Source organism: Kogia breviceps, chromosome 11, assembly GCF_026419965.1.
Source record: "Kogia breviceps isolate mKogBre1 chromosome 11, mKogBre1 haplotype 1, whole genome shotgun sequence".
NCBI lineage: Eukaryota > Metazoa > Chordata > Mammalia > Artiodactyla > Physeteridae > Kogia > Kogia breviceps.
Window position 1 is genome coordinate 2367907 of NC_081320.1, and position 15694 is coordinate 2383600.

At 48.6% G+C, this 15694-nt stretch overlaps 1 protein-coding gene across 3 annotated transcripts in view; it reads right to left on the reverse strand.

Moving 5' to 3' along the window:
* NCK2 (NCK adaptor protein 2) overlaps positions 1-15694 on the reverse strand; it is a 126131-nt gene that overhangs the window by 69262 nt on the left and 41175 nt on the right. The window contains exon 2 of one of the 3 annotated variants that reach the window (XM_067007012.1): positions 1174-1332. The gene's annotated coding sequence lies outside the window, so the exon portion shown is untranslated. Of the gene's footprint in view, positions 1-741; positions 1093-1173; positions 1357-15694 lie in introns of those variants that run through there. The other 2 variants (XM_059079544.2, XM_067007013.1) reach the window with 2 other exon arrangements.

A 15694-nucleotide genomic window follows, 5' to 3' on the forward strand; every position in this document is an offset into this window, starting at 1 on the left:
ACATATCAAAGGGGAACGTCACTGAAATCAAGGTGTTTCAAAAAAAAAAAAAAAAAAAAAAAGTGGTTGAGGAGAAAAACCTGACTTACAAAACTTTTAGTAGTAGTTTTAGACCAAATGAAGGAAAATTCTAACTGACATTAAACTAATAAATCTACAGCAATCAAACGAAGAGATTTTATAGTCCAAAGTTATACGTCCAAGAATAGTTTAAAGCCAAACTGACGGTTACCAGAGGGGAAAGGTGGGTATGTGTGTGTGTGTATATATATTCAGTCATACATACATATGACTGAATCATTTTGCTGTACACCTGAAACTAACACAACACTGTAAATCAATTACACTCCAATGTAAAATAAAAATTTTTAAAAAGAAATAGAATAGTTCAAAGCAATTTGTGACTAATGGAAGCAAAATAAGGTCTTGAAGGAAAGCTCATAAAAATTGGGTGTCAGCCCTACACTTCGGGGCAACACTCTGAAGGTGAGATTGGACCTTCTCATAAAGCACTTCTACTGCCCAGCCAGAGCTGGGACCCCAGATGAACTGAACCATTAGACGGCATCTCTTATAAGCTAAATCAAACGTCCCAAACCATTTGTGAGGGCTAAGAAATGTCTGTTACGACACATGCTTTTGTCCAGTGTCTGCTATGATCTCAATCCACACGCTGTAACACAGGCACGATTTTAATGCACGAGCAGATTTCTCGTGCAAACCCTTCCTCGGGATCCTTACCTATTTGCGTGTTCTGATGTAGACTTGTCTCCCCAGCATCCAAACTGGAATGAAGGTGAGGGCTTCACTGGATGGAGCTCACCCTGAAGACAGCTCCTATATATCCTGGACCACCCCAGCCCGGCCCAGGCGGCACACAGGAGGCCCGGCTCCTCCAGACCCAAGACTACCTGTCCGGCCCCTGAAGAGGGGCACTAGGGGGGCTCACAGGTCGGGTGAGCCCACTGCCCTGCTCCCTAGCTGCCTGATGCCACCACGTGCCAAAGCAGGAACGGGGAGTCTCATCTTTGAACCAGATCCGTTGGAAACTCACATTTTACGAGGCTCAACAAATCAGAGCTGCGTCGTTTGCCATTCCACTAATGCAGAGCGGGCGTCTGAGGCAAAAGCAGCAAGTCCCCCCGTCTGTTTTAGGCAGGAAGCCGCACTCACCTTCGGCACTCAGTTATGAGAGAGGACGCACGGCACGGAGCTCCTCAGCAAGTGAATTCTTCAACTGACAGCACCCCCCAAGTCACCAAGCTGCAGGAATTCTCCAAGTTCTCAAACCCAACTCAAGCCTCAGCGGAGAATTATGATCCGGGAAATCACCTGTGGAAAAGGAACATAGGAAATCTGAAAAGAAACAGAAAGAACCATCTATTAGGACCACTTGCTTGTTTGATTTTAAGTCACTGCTTGAGAAATAACTGATTACTTATTTGCCTGAAACCATTATTTTTAATAGACCCCAGGAAAAAAAGGTGCTTTCTATTTACTGACCTCAACCCAAACAGAAACGCCCTCACCTTGCTCCACCTTCCAGGCCCTGGGCCGGCTCGGAGGCAGAGGCTGGGAGGGTTGGGGACCCTTGGCCGTAGCTGAGGGACCTAAGCTCCCAGGTGTCTCCCAGCCCCCTCGCCCCAATGCCCCTGCCCATGGCCTCAAAGACTGCCGAAAAGAAAAGAGCAGCTGCCGAGTGGAAATTCAAAAAGCCTGTCTGGGGGCCTAATTAGGGAGAAGAATTACAGAGCGTGGCTATCATTTAGAGACTCCATCTCCGGCACTGGCCGTTCACTGAGAGAGGTGCACCCCTTCCCCCCAACCCACAGCTTTGTGCTTATTGGGGTGAACATACACACACTACTCTGTATAAAATAGACACCTAACAAGGACCTACTGTACAGAACAGGGAACTCTGCTCAATATTCTGTTATGACCTCTATGGGAAAAGAATCTGAAAAAGAAGAGATATATGTACGTATAACTGATTCACTTTGCTGTACACCTGAAACTAACACAACATTGTAAATCAGTGATACTCCAATAAAAATTTAAAAAAAAAAAAAATCCCTGCAGGAATCTGAGGATAGCATCCTGAAACTACAAGGAAGTCAAGTGGAGCTGACAGAGGGGACCCGCAGTCCCCTCCCCCCTGGCCGTGGAACTTGCTGTCACCTCATGGCCACCACACCTGGGTAACCATTTCCAGTCTCAACCTATCGATTCAGGGGACCCTGAGGCCCTGTGGACCTCCGAGGGGGTTCACTGTCATCTTTAATTACGCTTCAGACCCAGAAGGGATCCATCCTGACAGTTCACTCAGACAAGATCTATTAATTCACCTCCAGCATGATGATGGCCCGAAACGTTAAATATCCCACAGAAAAGTCGAATTCTATTTTAGTCAAATAGAAAAGGATAATTCAATAGGGCTTTCATTAAAATGCTATAAGGCAAGGTCATAAATTTTGATTAAAAAATGAATTCCTCTTTATGCATTCTCTGGCATTATTTTAAGGGCTTGCATGATTCGTTTTAAACGTACGATTTAACACAGGACAAGGCACCGGGCAAACGCAGTGGGGATACGAGATTGGGACAAGATGTTAGACGTACAACAGGATGAAGGCGCCCTTCTCTCGGCCAAGTGTTTACAGTCACACGACAGGTTCTGCAGAAACAAACGTTCTGGTATCTGGACTTGGGGGTCCTGACCGAGGATTCTGGTTTCTCACTGTGGGCCTTACACGTGCCGCTTACTGGAGAAAGCCACCAGCTAAACACAGCTGTGCCGCCAAGCACCTGCGCTGTATTAGTATTTTCATAGGTCCTTCTGGACTTCGGTTGTAGTTGTCAAATTGTTCATTGAAAAGTGAACACGCCTGAGTCAGATCTCCCCAAGCCAATGCCCGTGGGCCTCTGGACAGCTGTCTGGGTTGCCTTCCGCATGCACAATGCTCTCACGGGCGGTGATATTTAACCGTCCCAATAACCACCTGGGTTAGATATTAACACCCACTTTTATTACATGGGGCTTAACGATCTCAGAGAGGTGAAAGGCTCTCCTTAGTAGGCTTTAGAGTGAAGAATGCAGGCCTCCAAAGCTCTAAACCCACCGCACCAGTAGCAAACTTAGTGCAGGAGAATTTACCCGCCCAGTGCAAAAGCACGATGGCCGGGCTCTGGAAGCCCCGTCCTCTGACACTCGGTGTGGCGGAAAAGCCAGACAAAGGTGCAGGATCTGAGCTAATGGAGAAGCCCCAAACAAAGACTCTGCTTCAAGTTCACGTAAAGATGCCCTGGCCACCTGGGGACTGACTGTGAGAGATGGAGGGGCAGCGTTTTCCTTGAGAAAAGCATTTCACTGACGAAGCGTCAATGAACAAAGCACACACCTTAGACAGAAATGAACCCAGAGACCAAAACCGCTCTCTTGCTGGGTCTACATGCAGTCTGCCCACTACCACGCTTAACGTGGGTTATGGGCTTATTCACAACCGCTGTTAAGGATGAGCATTTCAGATCAGGTCTTCATTACAACCTGTGATCAAATCCATCAGGAAAGCGTACACTTTTGTGCAGAAAACCACCTCCGACTGCAAACACTTCAAGGTCTCTGGGACCGTGGAGGCCCTCACCCAAGAGGTCCTGGGAGGCTGGGGTTACCAGATGTAAACTATTCTATACAGGATGGATAAACAAGAAGGTCCTACCGTAGAGCCCAGGGAACTCTATTCAGTGTCCTGGGATAAACCATCATGGAAAAGAATATAAAAAAAGAATGTATATGCGTGTATAACTGTGTCACTTTGCTGTACAGCAGAAATCAACACAACATTGTAAATCAACTCTACCTCAACAAACATTTTTAAAAATAAATTATATAGATAAATAAAAACAAAGGTACTGGGCTTCCCTGGTGGCGCAGTGGCTGAGAGCCAGCCTGCTGATGCAGGGGACACGGGTTCGTGCCCCGGTCCAGGAAGATCCCACATACCGTGGAGCGGCTGGGCCCGTGAGCCATGGCCACTGAGTCTGCGCTTCCGGAGCCTTCGCTCTGCAACGGGAGAGGCCACAACAGTGAGAGGCCCGCGTACCGCAAAAAAAAAAAAAAAAAAAAAACCAAAGGTACTGTTTCTCTTAGATGTCAATGCAGAAAAACAAATTACTGGGTAACATTATGTGACTGCTGAACACAAGCTGAAGTCTCCCCGGTTACAGCAGGTGAACATCATGCCCGAAGCTCATACTTCATGCAAAACACGCCCAGGGAGCCACCCAGACCCCTGATCTGCAGACAGAGCTACAGGCAAATGTCTCTTTTCTTTCATTACGAAGAAAAAACAAGCCGTGATTATCACAGGCCCTTTCTTCGGCCTCTCCCCCGTTCCCAATGGGACAGCACTCTCCAGGCCCGTCGGCGGCCCAGGTGGTCGCCCAGCTCAGAACGCACACCAGGATATGGCCCCCTGGCCAGGCCCACCTGGGCCAGCGTGGCCTCGCTGGCCTCCCGCAGAACCAGCCGCATTTCACATCTACTCAGCGACTCGGTGGGAAACTTGACCCGAGTGGGAGAATGCTGGTTTCAGACACGGAACAGAGCTACACACAAGTCTCTCTTCGAATGACCTGGCTGAAGATGAACCCTGCTTCCGGCCTCGTGGGGACGGACAGCTGGGCCGCTTAGGAAACGCTTCTGGATCTGACACCCGGGCTTCCAGGGAGGGGACCCACCCACCTCTCGTCAGCCCCCCGCGCAGCGGCCCCGCCAGGCCTCAGCGCCGACGGCCAGATGCGGGGTTCCACGTGTCAGGAGGTCCCGCCGCAATGAGGACGCTTACTCAGGATAAAGCTGTCCCGAAAAGGAAGCCATCAAGTTTTCCCGCAACGGGCTGGAATCGATTTTCAACGACAACACTGGCCATCAGCTGATTGTATCCGTGGATCAGAAGCTGAATAATGAAAACGGGGCAGAAGAAGTGGGATCTTCTAACTCTGTGAACAGCCTGAGGGAGACAAGTCTTCCCGGACTGAGAACAAAACTGCCAGCAGTGGGTCTCAACCACACACACACACCTGGACCAAAGTGGCACAAGGCCATGGGTCCCAGGCCCGGCTCAGCCACCACACGCCCCGCCGGTCCTGTGCCTCCGTGTCCTCTTCCGTGACGAGGGCCCCTCTGCTGCAACCTGCACCTGTGAGATCAGCACGTGGGAGTGGACGCGAGAATGACCCAAAATTGATGATGTGGTACCAAAAATGTACTAAAGCTTATCTAAAATACCAGGACAAGGAAGTCAGAATGCAAATCTTAATACGGACTTAAATTTTACAGTCGCTGCCTCAGAATGCTAGCAGATAGGACTTACATCAGTAACACCAATTCTGATGGTTTGTAAGCTTTTGTGTATACAGTTGACGTTAGCCTCTTAAATAGAATAGTCCTCCATCCTCCAGAAGTCCTGATAGGTGTTTGTCTTAAGCTCTTTCCACTAACCCAAACCGTAGTTTTCAGAATCAGCATATATACATATGTGTGTGTGTACACATCTCAAGGCCGTAACTAGACGGTCTAATTACATAAAACATTTTAAAAGGGTCACCCGTGTTCTTTAGGAAGTGTCTGCAGGATTTCATTGTTGTCCAGGTAGTTACACCACTAATAAAAAGCATGCTGACCAAAATAAACCTTCAACACAAAGACACACTAGAATAAAACCCCTTTTGTTGAAAACGACAGACAGAAGGAAAGACAGACAGAAAGGAAGAAAGACACACACACAGACACTGAATTCTTATCCGAGATAACTTAGACACCAGGTGATCCAAAGGGCCCGTCTGTGAGTCTGTGGAAGCGCACTATTTTAATTATTTTGCTGAAGTTCACGTCCCTTAACCTTGTGGGGATGAAGGACTGAAAGAATGAGGGAAACTGCAAGAAAGGCCACACACACACACACACACACACACACACACACACACACACACACTCTTTTTAAACACACACACACACACACACACACACACACACACACACACACACACACACACACACACACACACACACACACACACACACACACACACACACACACACACGCTTTTTAAAAACAGAATCTTGGAAAGCAGGAGCCCAGACCAGGTTGTGTATTAAGAGGGGTTACAACTAATAAACTTGGGTGGAATCAGGGGGGAGGTATTATTTTGCTGCTAACTGGATTCTTTTCCGAAACACGTTCACACTATGTCACACTCGGGTAATTAAGATGGAAGCTGTGAGATCAACTCTGTCCCCCCCTTCCTTGCCCTCCTGCACTCCATCCTCCGCCGGAAGCCCGGCCGGACCCGGGGAGCCTGCCCCTCCTCCCTCCCATCCCTGAGCAGACCTGCGTGGACAGAATGGGTTACAGGGCTCCAGGGATCCGGCGTGTCGCACACCCACCTGTGTCCTAGGTCACATCGCATCGCCGGCCTTTTAAGAAACAGAACAGGCTTCTCACCACGCGTGTGGAGGATAGGGGCTTTACAGCAATTAGATCAAGGTGATGGGGGAAAAAAGACCAGGAATAGCCCACGCGTGACCTTTGCCATCTGAGCAGCCCCTGGGAGGACAGAACTATTAAGCTCTGCAGCAAAAGGTCGGGAAAGATTCCGTGGGAGGGTTGGCTTATTTTTTAACTTTTATAAATTACTGGTAACTGAGAAGCCTCCTGCAGAATGGATCTGGTTCTAAGAAACCGTGAAAAAACACCTCACTTCACATTGCCCTACTTCACCTCTGATGGGTAGTGAGTCAACGGGATGTGTTTCCCCCATTTTTGCGCACGGTTGATGCTCGTGTAGATTACAGCATCCCATAAATGTATTCCATAAAAATTCCATAAAGCATAGAATGAAAAGGGAGTTGAATAAATTTTCCCATTAAAAAAAAAAAAGGCTGATAGTTATAAAAATGTAACTTTCAGAGAACAGGTTTACAATTATTCCAACTGAATAGAAATTTTAACGTCACTGTGTTTTTAAAATATAATTAGGGGCTTCTGAATATTCTGAACACGGTCAAGGTGTATTCAGCCACATTTTCCCCAAACGCCAGCTGCTTTCACAAGTCTGTGCCTTTATGTCTGCTATTTCTCCCGCCCCCTGGGGAACAGCTTCCTACCTCCGGTCTCCCAAAACCGCTGTCCAGCCAAATCCAACTCATCGCCCAGGAGTGAACTCAACCGCCCCATCTTCTGGAACGTTCTACAGGAATGCCCTCCATTCCTGCAGCCATCGCTCTTTTATAACCAAAGTCCCCTTTTAAAGGCTGTGCAGACAGAAGTGCCTCTAGGAAGGGATGTCCACATGCTGGTGTCCGCATGGCTCCCGGCAACATGACTCTCATCAGACACTCATCATCCAATAAACTTCCACCTCCTCAGGGCTATCTGTAAGAGCTGATGCAACTGCTGTGCAATGCCTGGCCCACTCAGTGCCCCAGAGTCCAGAAGCCTCTTCTCCCACACTTCAAACCAAGAGACCCCAAATCCCTTACACAACTACCTGAACCAGCCCTTCAGTATCGACACGGAGCCTTCCACACAGAAAGCAGCACACCCATGCCAAAACCAAATGATGGTTCCGCTTACGAGCCATCTGTCTTCATTTTATTGCTATAAATTTATTCTTCTTGAGTATTTCTTTTACTATATAAATTCTCAAGAAGCCAATGAGAGAGACTGAATGAATCAAAGAGGACTTCTAAACTCTAAAGCTCAAAAATGTACAGATGACTTCCCATGGCAGCTGCCCAACTGATGTCATCCATAAAGCCATTTAAATACTGTGTCTGGGCTGAAATCCAATTAAGTCATTTCTGTCTGAATATCCCCAAAGAGCCTCCTGCTGAGTTTGAAGTGGAAATAATTGCAAATGCCAGATTAGCTGTGTAAGCACTTCCAGAGCTGAAACCCAACAAGAGCATGAAAATCTACATGCCCAGCTTTTCAACTGGGCACAAAGGAAACATTTCAACGATCATTTGGCAGAAAGAAAGCCCACGTCCTCGTGCAGCCAGGTCTCCTTAGATAATCCTCATCCCCTGCACGCGTCAAAGAAAAGCTGCGATGCATTCATTTACGCGCGCAGTGCAATGACAAACTCAGGCTCCACCATATGCCATTCTGTGCGCAGAGGAAGCAGAACCTAGACGAGATTTCAAGCCTTCTCTGAATCCATCATTTCCCTGACCAATCCCTCATGCAGGACATCCTGAAATCAGTAAACCCTGAAATTCACCACCGTCTCCACGCATGCAACTTGTTCTGTGAAAACGTGCAAGCGGAGACAGGACAGTAAGGGAATCAGATAAATCTCCCCTGTACCTTGCGATCCATGACTCAGATTTACAACTCAGCAAAACACAAGGTATCTTCAGGTGACGTGCAAGAGCTGAAACCGGCGTGTTCTAACCACACGTTCCAGAGACGGAAAGGGTCCCCCCTGCCTGTTCACTGCACGCAGACCCCACTGAGACCTGCTGTATCGGACCATCTGGAGCTGGTTATGACACCAGCCCCAGGTAAGAACCACTGCTGCAGAGAAAAGGAGAGCAAGTGAGAAGGGTCGAGTCAAAAACATTTATCTCCAAAGGCTCAATATCGAACACCAGGCTTGTCTGAAAGAAGAGTCGCCCAGACGAGGACGAGGCCAGCCACGCCTCCGCGTGTGACAAAGGACACAAGGAGCCTCTTCCAGTGGCTGCACAGCCCAGCCCGCATCTTACCAGCTGCATGTGCCGTGGAGGCTGCCACTTGGCCTCGGACGCTGGGTTTCCTTGGAGACAGTATCTATCAGTCACCTCGTTGATAAAAATAAAGTCACACTTATTCAATGGAAATGTGATGCACATCTGCTCCGTGCAAACACTGTATGTAAATAAGGCACAGCACAGATGCCGTCCTTCTTAAGGGACTCGGTCCAGCGAGGGCCTAAAGCCAAACGTGGGGTGACACAGTGGTGCTTCTTTACTGTATCTGCTGCAAGAAAACTCACCTATGAAAAATTCAGTGGAACTTTTCTAGATAACTTCTAAAGCAAATGTGTGCTATCCAAAACACCTGCTAATAACATCTGCCTTAGAATTTAAAAAGAAAACTCTAAGGAGACAAGCAAACGGTGTGTATATGAACATAACAGTTTTACATAAAAAGTAACTTATGATGAGCTAGACAGAAAGCAGGTCTGATCTCTCCTTCCCGAGACTAACCTTCCAACAGTGAGAGGAACTGCAGTGTCCCTTAGGGCCTCTTCTGCAAGCAAAACCTTCCTAAGTTGAAAAGCGAAAGGTTTCCTAAATGTTCTCTCTTCTGGATGGACTTCAAGATAAGTCACCCCGTAGGAATATCTGAAGCCCTCCGAGACCGCGCCGGGTGCCGGACACGACAGGCAACACACACGTAGGCTTTGTCTCCACAAAGCAGACACACAGACGAGTGGACGGCAAGGGCCCAAACAGGGGGGCTCAGGCCCGTGGGTCACCCTCCATCACCTCTGTACGTGACACAGGGCCCCGGTGGGGACGTCCCTGCAGAGAGTGGAGACGCCGATGATGCGAAATGCACGTCGGTGCTGCCCGAGACGCGTCACAGCCGCACGGCCTCTCTCACTGCACCCGGCAGGTGTTTTCTGAGAGCAAGCAGAGGACACGTGCACTTCCCTGACCCTCCTGGTCCACGTCCCGTCCAGCGCTCCGGCTTCTCGAGAGTTTTCATGCTGCCTCAGCCCTGGATGAGCCCATCCCTCCATCCATTCCTCACCTGCAAACCCCACAGGCCGGCCTCCAGGTCTCTGTCCACACTGGCGTTCAGATCACGCTCAAGGGCGGGACACGCCTGAGACCACCCTTGGGAGGCAGCAAACTAGCAGACCGCACTCCGGGGACGGCCATCCTGTCAGCTACCGCTGCACGCGGCGGTCCTCCCGCGCAGGGAGGCGGGCGTGTCACCTGGGCGCGTGACATGCCAGCTCCATCCCCAACCGGCCTTTCGACAAAATGCCTGTCTCTAAAGCTCAGTTTCCTCACCTATAAGATGAAGGACAAGGAGAAAAGCATTACCTTGCATACCTGCTGTAAATACTAAATAGCATACAAAGCACCTGGCAAAGTTCCAGGTCCATAGTAGGTGCTCAGAGAAAAGGCTGCTTTGTCCCCTGTACTAGCACCTTAATATAAAGGGCCGGAGGGGGAGGGGGGGTGAACAGAGGGCCACCCTGCCCCGTACTCCCCACCTCTGAACTGGGCCTCCGGAGACGACCCGAAAAACCCCAGCAGCTGCTGCCATCGCTGTGGAGGTTGAGAAGCCACTTGGGGGCGGGGGGGGACCACCCTGGCGGTCCAGTAGCTAAAATTCTGTGCTTCTACTGCAGGGAGCTCGGGTTCGATCCCCGGTCGGGGAAGCTCCAGGAGCCACGTGGCGCAGCCAAAAAGGAAATAAAAAATTAAAAAGTGTTTTTAAAAGCGTGCAGTACAATGGTTTAAAAAAGTAAGAAGGAAAGAAGATGAAAAAACAGAGAAGCCACTGCGGGGGTGAGAGGATGTGGGGGGAGGAGGGGCACTGGCCGTGTTTCCTTTGCGCCCTGGAGCCAGCCCTGGACTAGGGCCTCTCACCACTCCGTCCCTCGGACCTTCTCCTTTTCTTTCTGTGAACGTCCTACACCCTCTGTGCGTGTAAGCAGACTATGAAAGTAAAAACGCAACTGTCCCTCAGCCACCGCTGTGTCACAAGACCACGCAGCGGGGCAAGGGAGCTGGTCAGCGGGTGGGGCCGGGGTCCCATCCGGGAGCACGGCGAGGGCGGATGACCAGCGGCCACCCCCAAGGAGCCAGCGGCCCAGGGCAGCAGGGAGGGTCCGAGGCGAGCAGGTAGGGTGACAGCTAGACCTAGGGCTGCGTTCACAAGGGGGTGCAAGCTGACCCAGCCGCCTGCGGAATCAAGCCCCAGGCAGTCGGGGGCTGGCAGAGACGCCCACAGGCCTCCCAGCTTCACGCCCACTCTGTAATCTGTGCAGGGGTCTCTCTCCTCACCCTGCTTTCCCCTCCATTTAGAAAATCAGAACGTCTGCCGGCTCCAATCTTCCAGGCCTCCGCCGCCGGAGAATCGGCAGGACTCACGCCCACCGGCCGTGAACGCACACAATCAGCCCAGCTCGAGCTCTGCGCGGGCGCAGCAGAGGCGCGCTCCCGCTGATGGCTTCCCGTCTCGGTGCAAGTCCTTCCTAATGACGTGCGCTCAACACGCTCCGTCTGGAAGATCATTCTTGTGGACGAGAGACAGCAACCGAAACACCCAGACACACGTGACACTTGATCACGCGGGTTCCTGCTCCCGGTGGCATCTTCACGAGCGCCGGGCCCAGACGCCCCGCCATCCTCTCAAAGAGACCAAAGCCAGACCCTGGAACGCGTGGGCGAACCTTCCGCACCGGGACCAGCTTTCTGCGTGCTCCTCACACGTACCTGTCCCTCTCTTATCTGCCCTCAGCCCTGCCCCGCCTACCTTCACCTTCAGCCCACGAGTCCAGGGATTCTGTGCCGCGGAGCTACACGCACCGAGGAAAGGAAACAGACCAAGGAACTGGCTGTCACCTACTCAGCACTTACTGGGGATACAGACAAGGCTAAGGCTCCTCCCGCATCGTCACCCTCCGTCCTAACGCCAGGATGACACTTCGCCGTCCCCCATGCCCACCAGAGAAGTCAGGAGATGCACGCGGGCGTGCCCAGTGCACAAGTGCAGTGAGAACTGCAAGCCCGCTGGCCTGGGAGTCCCTCGCCTTGACCCTGTGCGTGCGGCCCCTCGTGCAGAGACCGAGGAGAGCCAGACAGCGCAGGGTGACCGAGCCAGACCCTGCACTGACCCTTTCTTCCAGAGGAGCAAGTGCTTGGGAAACCAGTAACGATCTCTGTCAACCACTGAGGTTTCACTGTGTCATGTGAGCGTGGACAAGATTTCTAAATGATACAGATTTCCTAAAGACCAGAAGCTAAACTTACGAAAGAAAGTTCCTCAGGGAACTCTTACTTACTTTCCAGAATGTTCCCCCCCACCCCCATTTAAAAAATGTTGTCACTGGAACTTCCCTGGCGGACCAGTGGTTAGGACTTTGCCTTCCAACGCAGGGGGTGCGGGTTCGCTCCCTGGTCGGGGAGCTAAGATCTCACATGCCTCTCGGCCAAAAAAACCAAAACAGAAAACAGAAGCAATATTGTAACAAATGCAGTAAAGACTTTAAAAATGGTCCACATCGAAAAAATCTTTAAAAAAAATGTCACTATTTTCATTCAAATTTCCCACCAGGCATCCTTACCCTCCTCCTGCACCCAAGAACACAGCGGGCAGGATGCGGACGGGAGTCCAGGCGAGGCCCCCGTAATGACTTCTTGAATGGACATTCGTTTCTTTACCGACTTTTGGGTGCGCGATGGAGGGGGCCATCTGCCTTCTACCCCGTGCCAAACGCTCAGTGACCTTCAGGCCTGTGCTGTCTCATTTACCTACCTGTAAGCACAGGAATTCGCTTTTCTTAGACTTTCATATAATGCCATTTTGTTTTGCTTATTTAAAGTAATGGGAAGATTTCAGAGAACTCACCTGTTCATGTTTGGTGTACGCTATAAGGGACAGACTAATGACACATGAGGAAATAGGAACACAGACCCAAAGCCTCTGGGAATTTGGTGCATGATACAGGGTGCCGGCTCAAGCACTGGGGGAAAGGTAAGACTTCTCAAAACAAGGCCACAGGATACCTTGGTAACCGTCTGGAACCCTCACATCCTACGACAGGACAAACTCCAAACGCATTGAAGATTTACAGTGAAAAATAGAAGCATAGGAGGACATATGGAAGAAATACTTTATAACCTTGAAGGAAGAACTTTTTTTATATCTAAGATTAAAAATCCAGAAACCACAAAAGATGGATGAATTCAATATATATAAATATAAAAACTTTTGTACCTGTCAAAATATACTCCAGGCAAACTCAAAACACAAAAAGTTAGGGAAAATAATATTTGCAATTCATGACACAAAGGGCTACTTGTCCTGACACAGTGAGCACTTCTTAAAATTGATTAGAGGAGGGTGGGAGGGAGAGAGACGCAAGAGGGAGGAGATATGGGGACATATGTATGTGTATAGCTGATTCACTTTGTTATAAAGCAGAAACTGACACAGCACTGTAAAGTAATTATACTCTAATACAGATGTTAAAAAAAAACTGATTAGAGGAAAAGAAAAATTGGTTAATTTGAAAGCAGAAAAACAAATCAAAAGAACACCGGGCACAGGAAAACCAGGAAAGAAAATACCTGGCTCTCAAACATAAGAAAAGGTACTGCACCCTTCACTCATAATAAAATAAACCTAAACTAAAATCACACCAAGATATCACCTCTCACCCATAAGGTTGTGAGATCAGAAAGAACTGGGTGGGTCAAAAGGTTCATCTGGTTGTTTTTCCTTTAGATGGCTCTAGTTGCACTTAGTTGTCTTTAACTTCATTGGAAACAGTTTTGTTAGATTGTATGTGACAGCTGTCATATCAGCGTGCATTTTTAAAAAGACTTATCAGAATTGGTGAATTTTTGTGTAGCCATTTTAATACTGAAGGTGGAAGAAAAAAAGCAACATTTTCAGCATATTATGCTTTATTATTTCAAGAAAGGTAAAAACACAACTGAAATGCACAGAAAGATTTGTGCAGTGTATGGAGAAGGTGCTGTAACTGATGGAACGTGTCAGAAGTGGCTTTTGCGAAGTTTCCCGCTGGAGATTCCTTGCTGGCCGATGCTCCAGGGTCGGGTAGACCAATTGCAGTTGACAGCGATCAAATTGAGACATTAATTGAGAACAATCAACGTTCTACCACGCGGGAGAGAGCCGCGCTGAAGATCATTTGCACCAGGTTTGGTTATGTGAATCACTTTGACGTTTGGGTTCCACGTAAGCTAAGCAGAAAAAAACCTTCTTGACCGTATTTCCGCATGCGATTCTCTACTGAAACGTTCAGTTTTTAGAACAAATTGTGACAGGAGATGAAAACTGGATACTGTACAATAATGTGGAATGGAAGTGATCGTGGGGCAAAAGCGAAATGAACCACCAACCACAGCAAAGGCCGGTCTTCCTCCGAAGAAGGTGGTGGTGTGTCTGTGGTGGCGCTGGAAGGGAGTCCTCTATCATGAGCTCCTTCCAGAAAGCCAAACGATTCATTCCAACAAGTACTGCTCCCAACTAGACCAACTGAAATCAGCACTCGATGAAAAGCGTCCAGAATTAGTCAACCGAAGATGCATAATCTTCCATCAGGACAACGCAAGACCGCATGTTTCTTTGATGACCGGGCCAAAACCGTTACAGCTTGGCTGGGAAGTTCTGATTCATCCACCGTATTCACCAGACATTGCACCTTCGGATTTTGGAAAAAAATTCAATTCCCTGGAAGACTGTAAAAGGCCCCTGGAACAGTTCTTTGCTCAAAGAGATAAAAAGTTTTGGGAAGATGGGATTACGACGTTGCCTGAAAAATGGCAGAAGGCAGTGTACAGGAACGACAAAAGGGGAAATACTTTGTTCAATAAAGTTCTTGGTGAAAATGAAAAACGTGTCTTTTATTTTTACCTAAACAACCGGAGGCACTTTTTGGCCCACCCAATAGGATAATAGTAGCAGGGCATCTGGGTCAACTTCCTACTTTGTGCAATTTGGTTAAGATGCGAGGGAGCTGGATGAAGGGTATGCAGGAATTCTTTGTACTATTTTTGCAACTTTTTGCAAAGCCAAAATGTACTTCAAAAGAAGTAAAAAAAAATTAATTTTAAGTGTGATGAAATAGCATACTGCAATGGGTGGCAGTGGACGCAGGTGCTCACAGGCTGGTGAGGAAAGTACAGAACCACACGGCGTCACGGGGAACGCGGGTAGGACGTATCAAAATGGGCCAAAAGGACACGGCCGAAATGCCATCAGTAGGCAAACAGTTTTAATAAACAGCACCATACGGAAGTACCATCCACCTGCAAAACACGATGACTGTCTCTAAGTTCTAAATCGGCAAGACTTCAAACATACATTCTTAGCTCAGAAAAGTAAGGTAAGGACATTTTGGGCTCTTCTCCACAAACGTATTTACCCACGAAGAACCTTAACTACCACTCTGCTGCCCAGTTAAGCTGCCTCTAACTACAGACCCGCAGTTTACCGTCCTCCTGCTGAGATGCAACACCCGAGTGAACTTAATTATGTACCAGGAACCTCGGCGGGTTCACCACAGGCTTCTCCCTCTAAATAATACATAAAAACATGTTTTTAACCCAAGCTACACAGATCTTTGGGGAACCTCACCGGTTCCTTGTGACAACATAAAGATGAGAGCGTTCCACGCTTCATTCATTTCTTCTCTCCAAATCAGTCCCCAAACTCTAAGGCTACCTTTTATTAAATCGAAATGCAATTCACAGACCATAAAAATTCACCAATTAAAGTTGTACGATTCAGTGGTTTTACTCTTCAGTAAAGGAGAGACGTCTTCATGTTATAAGAAGAAAGAGGCAGAAATCCAGAAGAAAACAAATGGCTTGAGTAACCTAGTACTTAGCTATTTCTAGAACATTCTGGATGTACACACAAGAAACCGTGGCCTT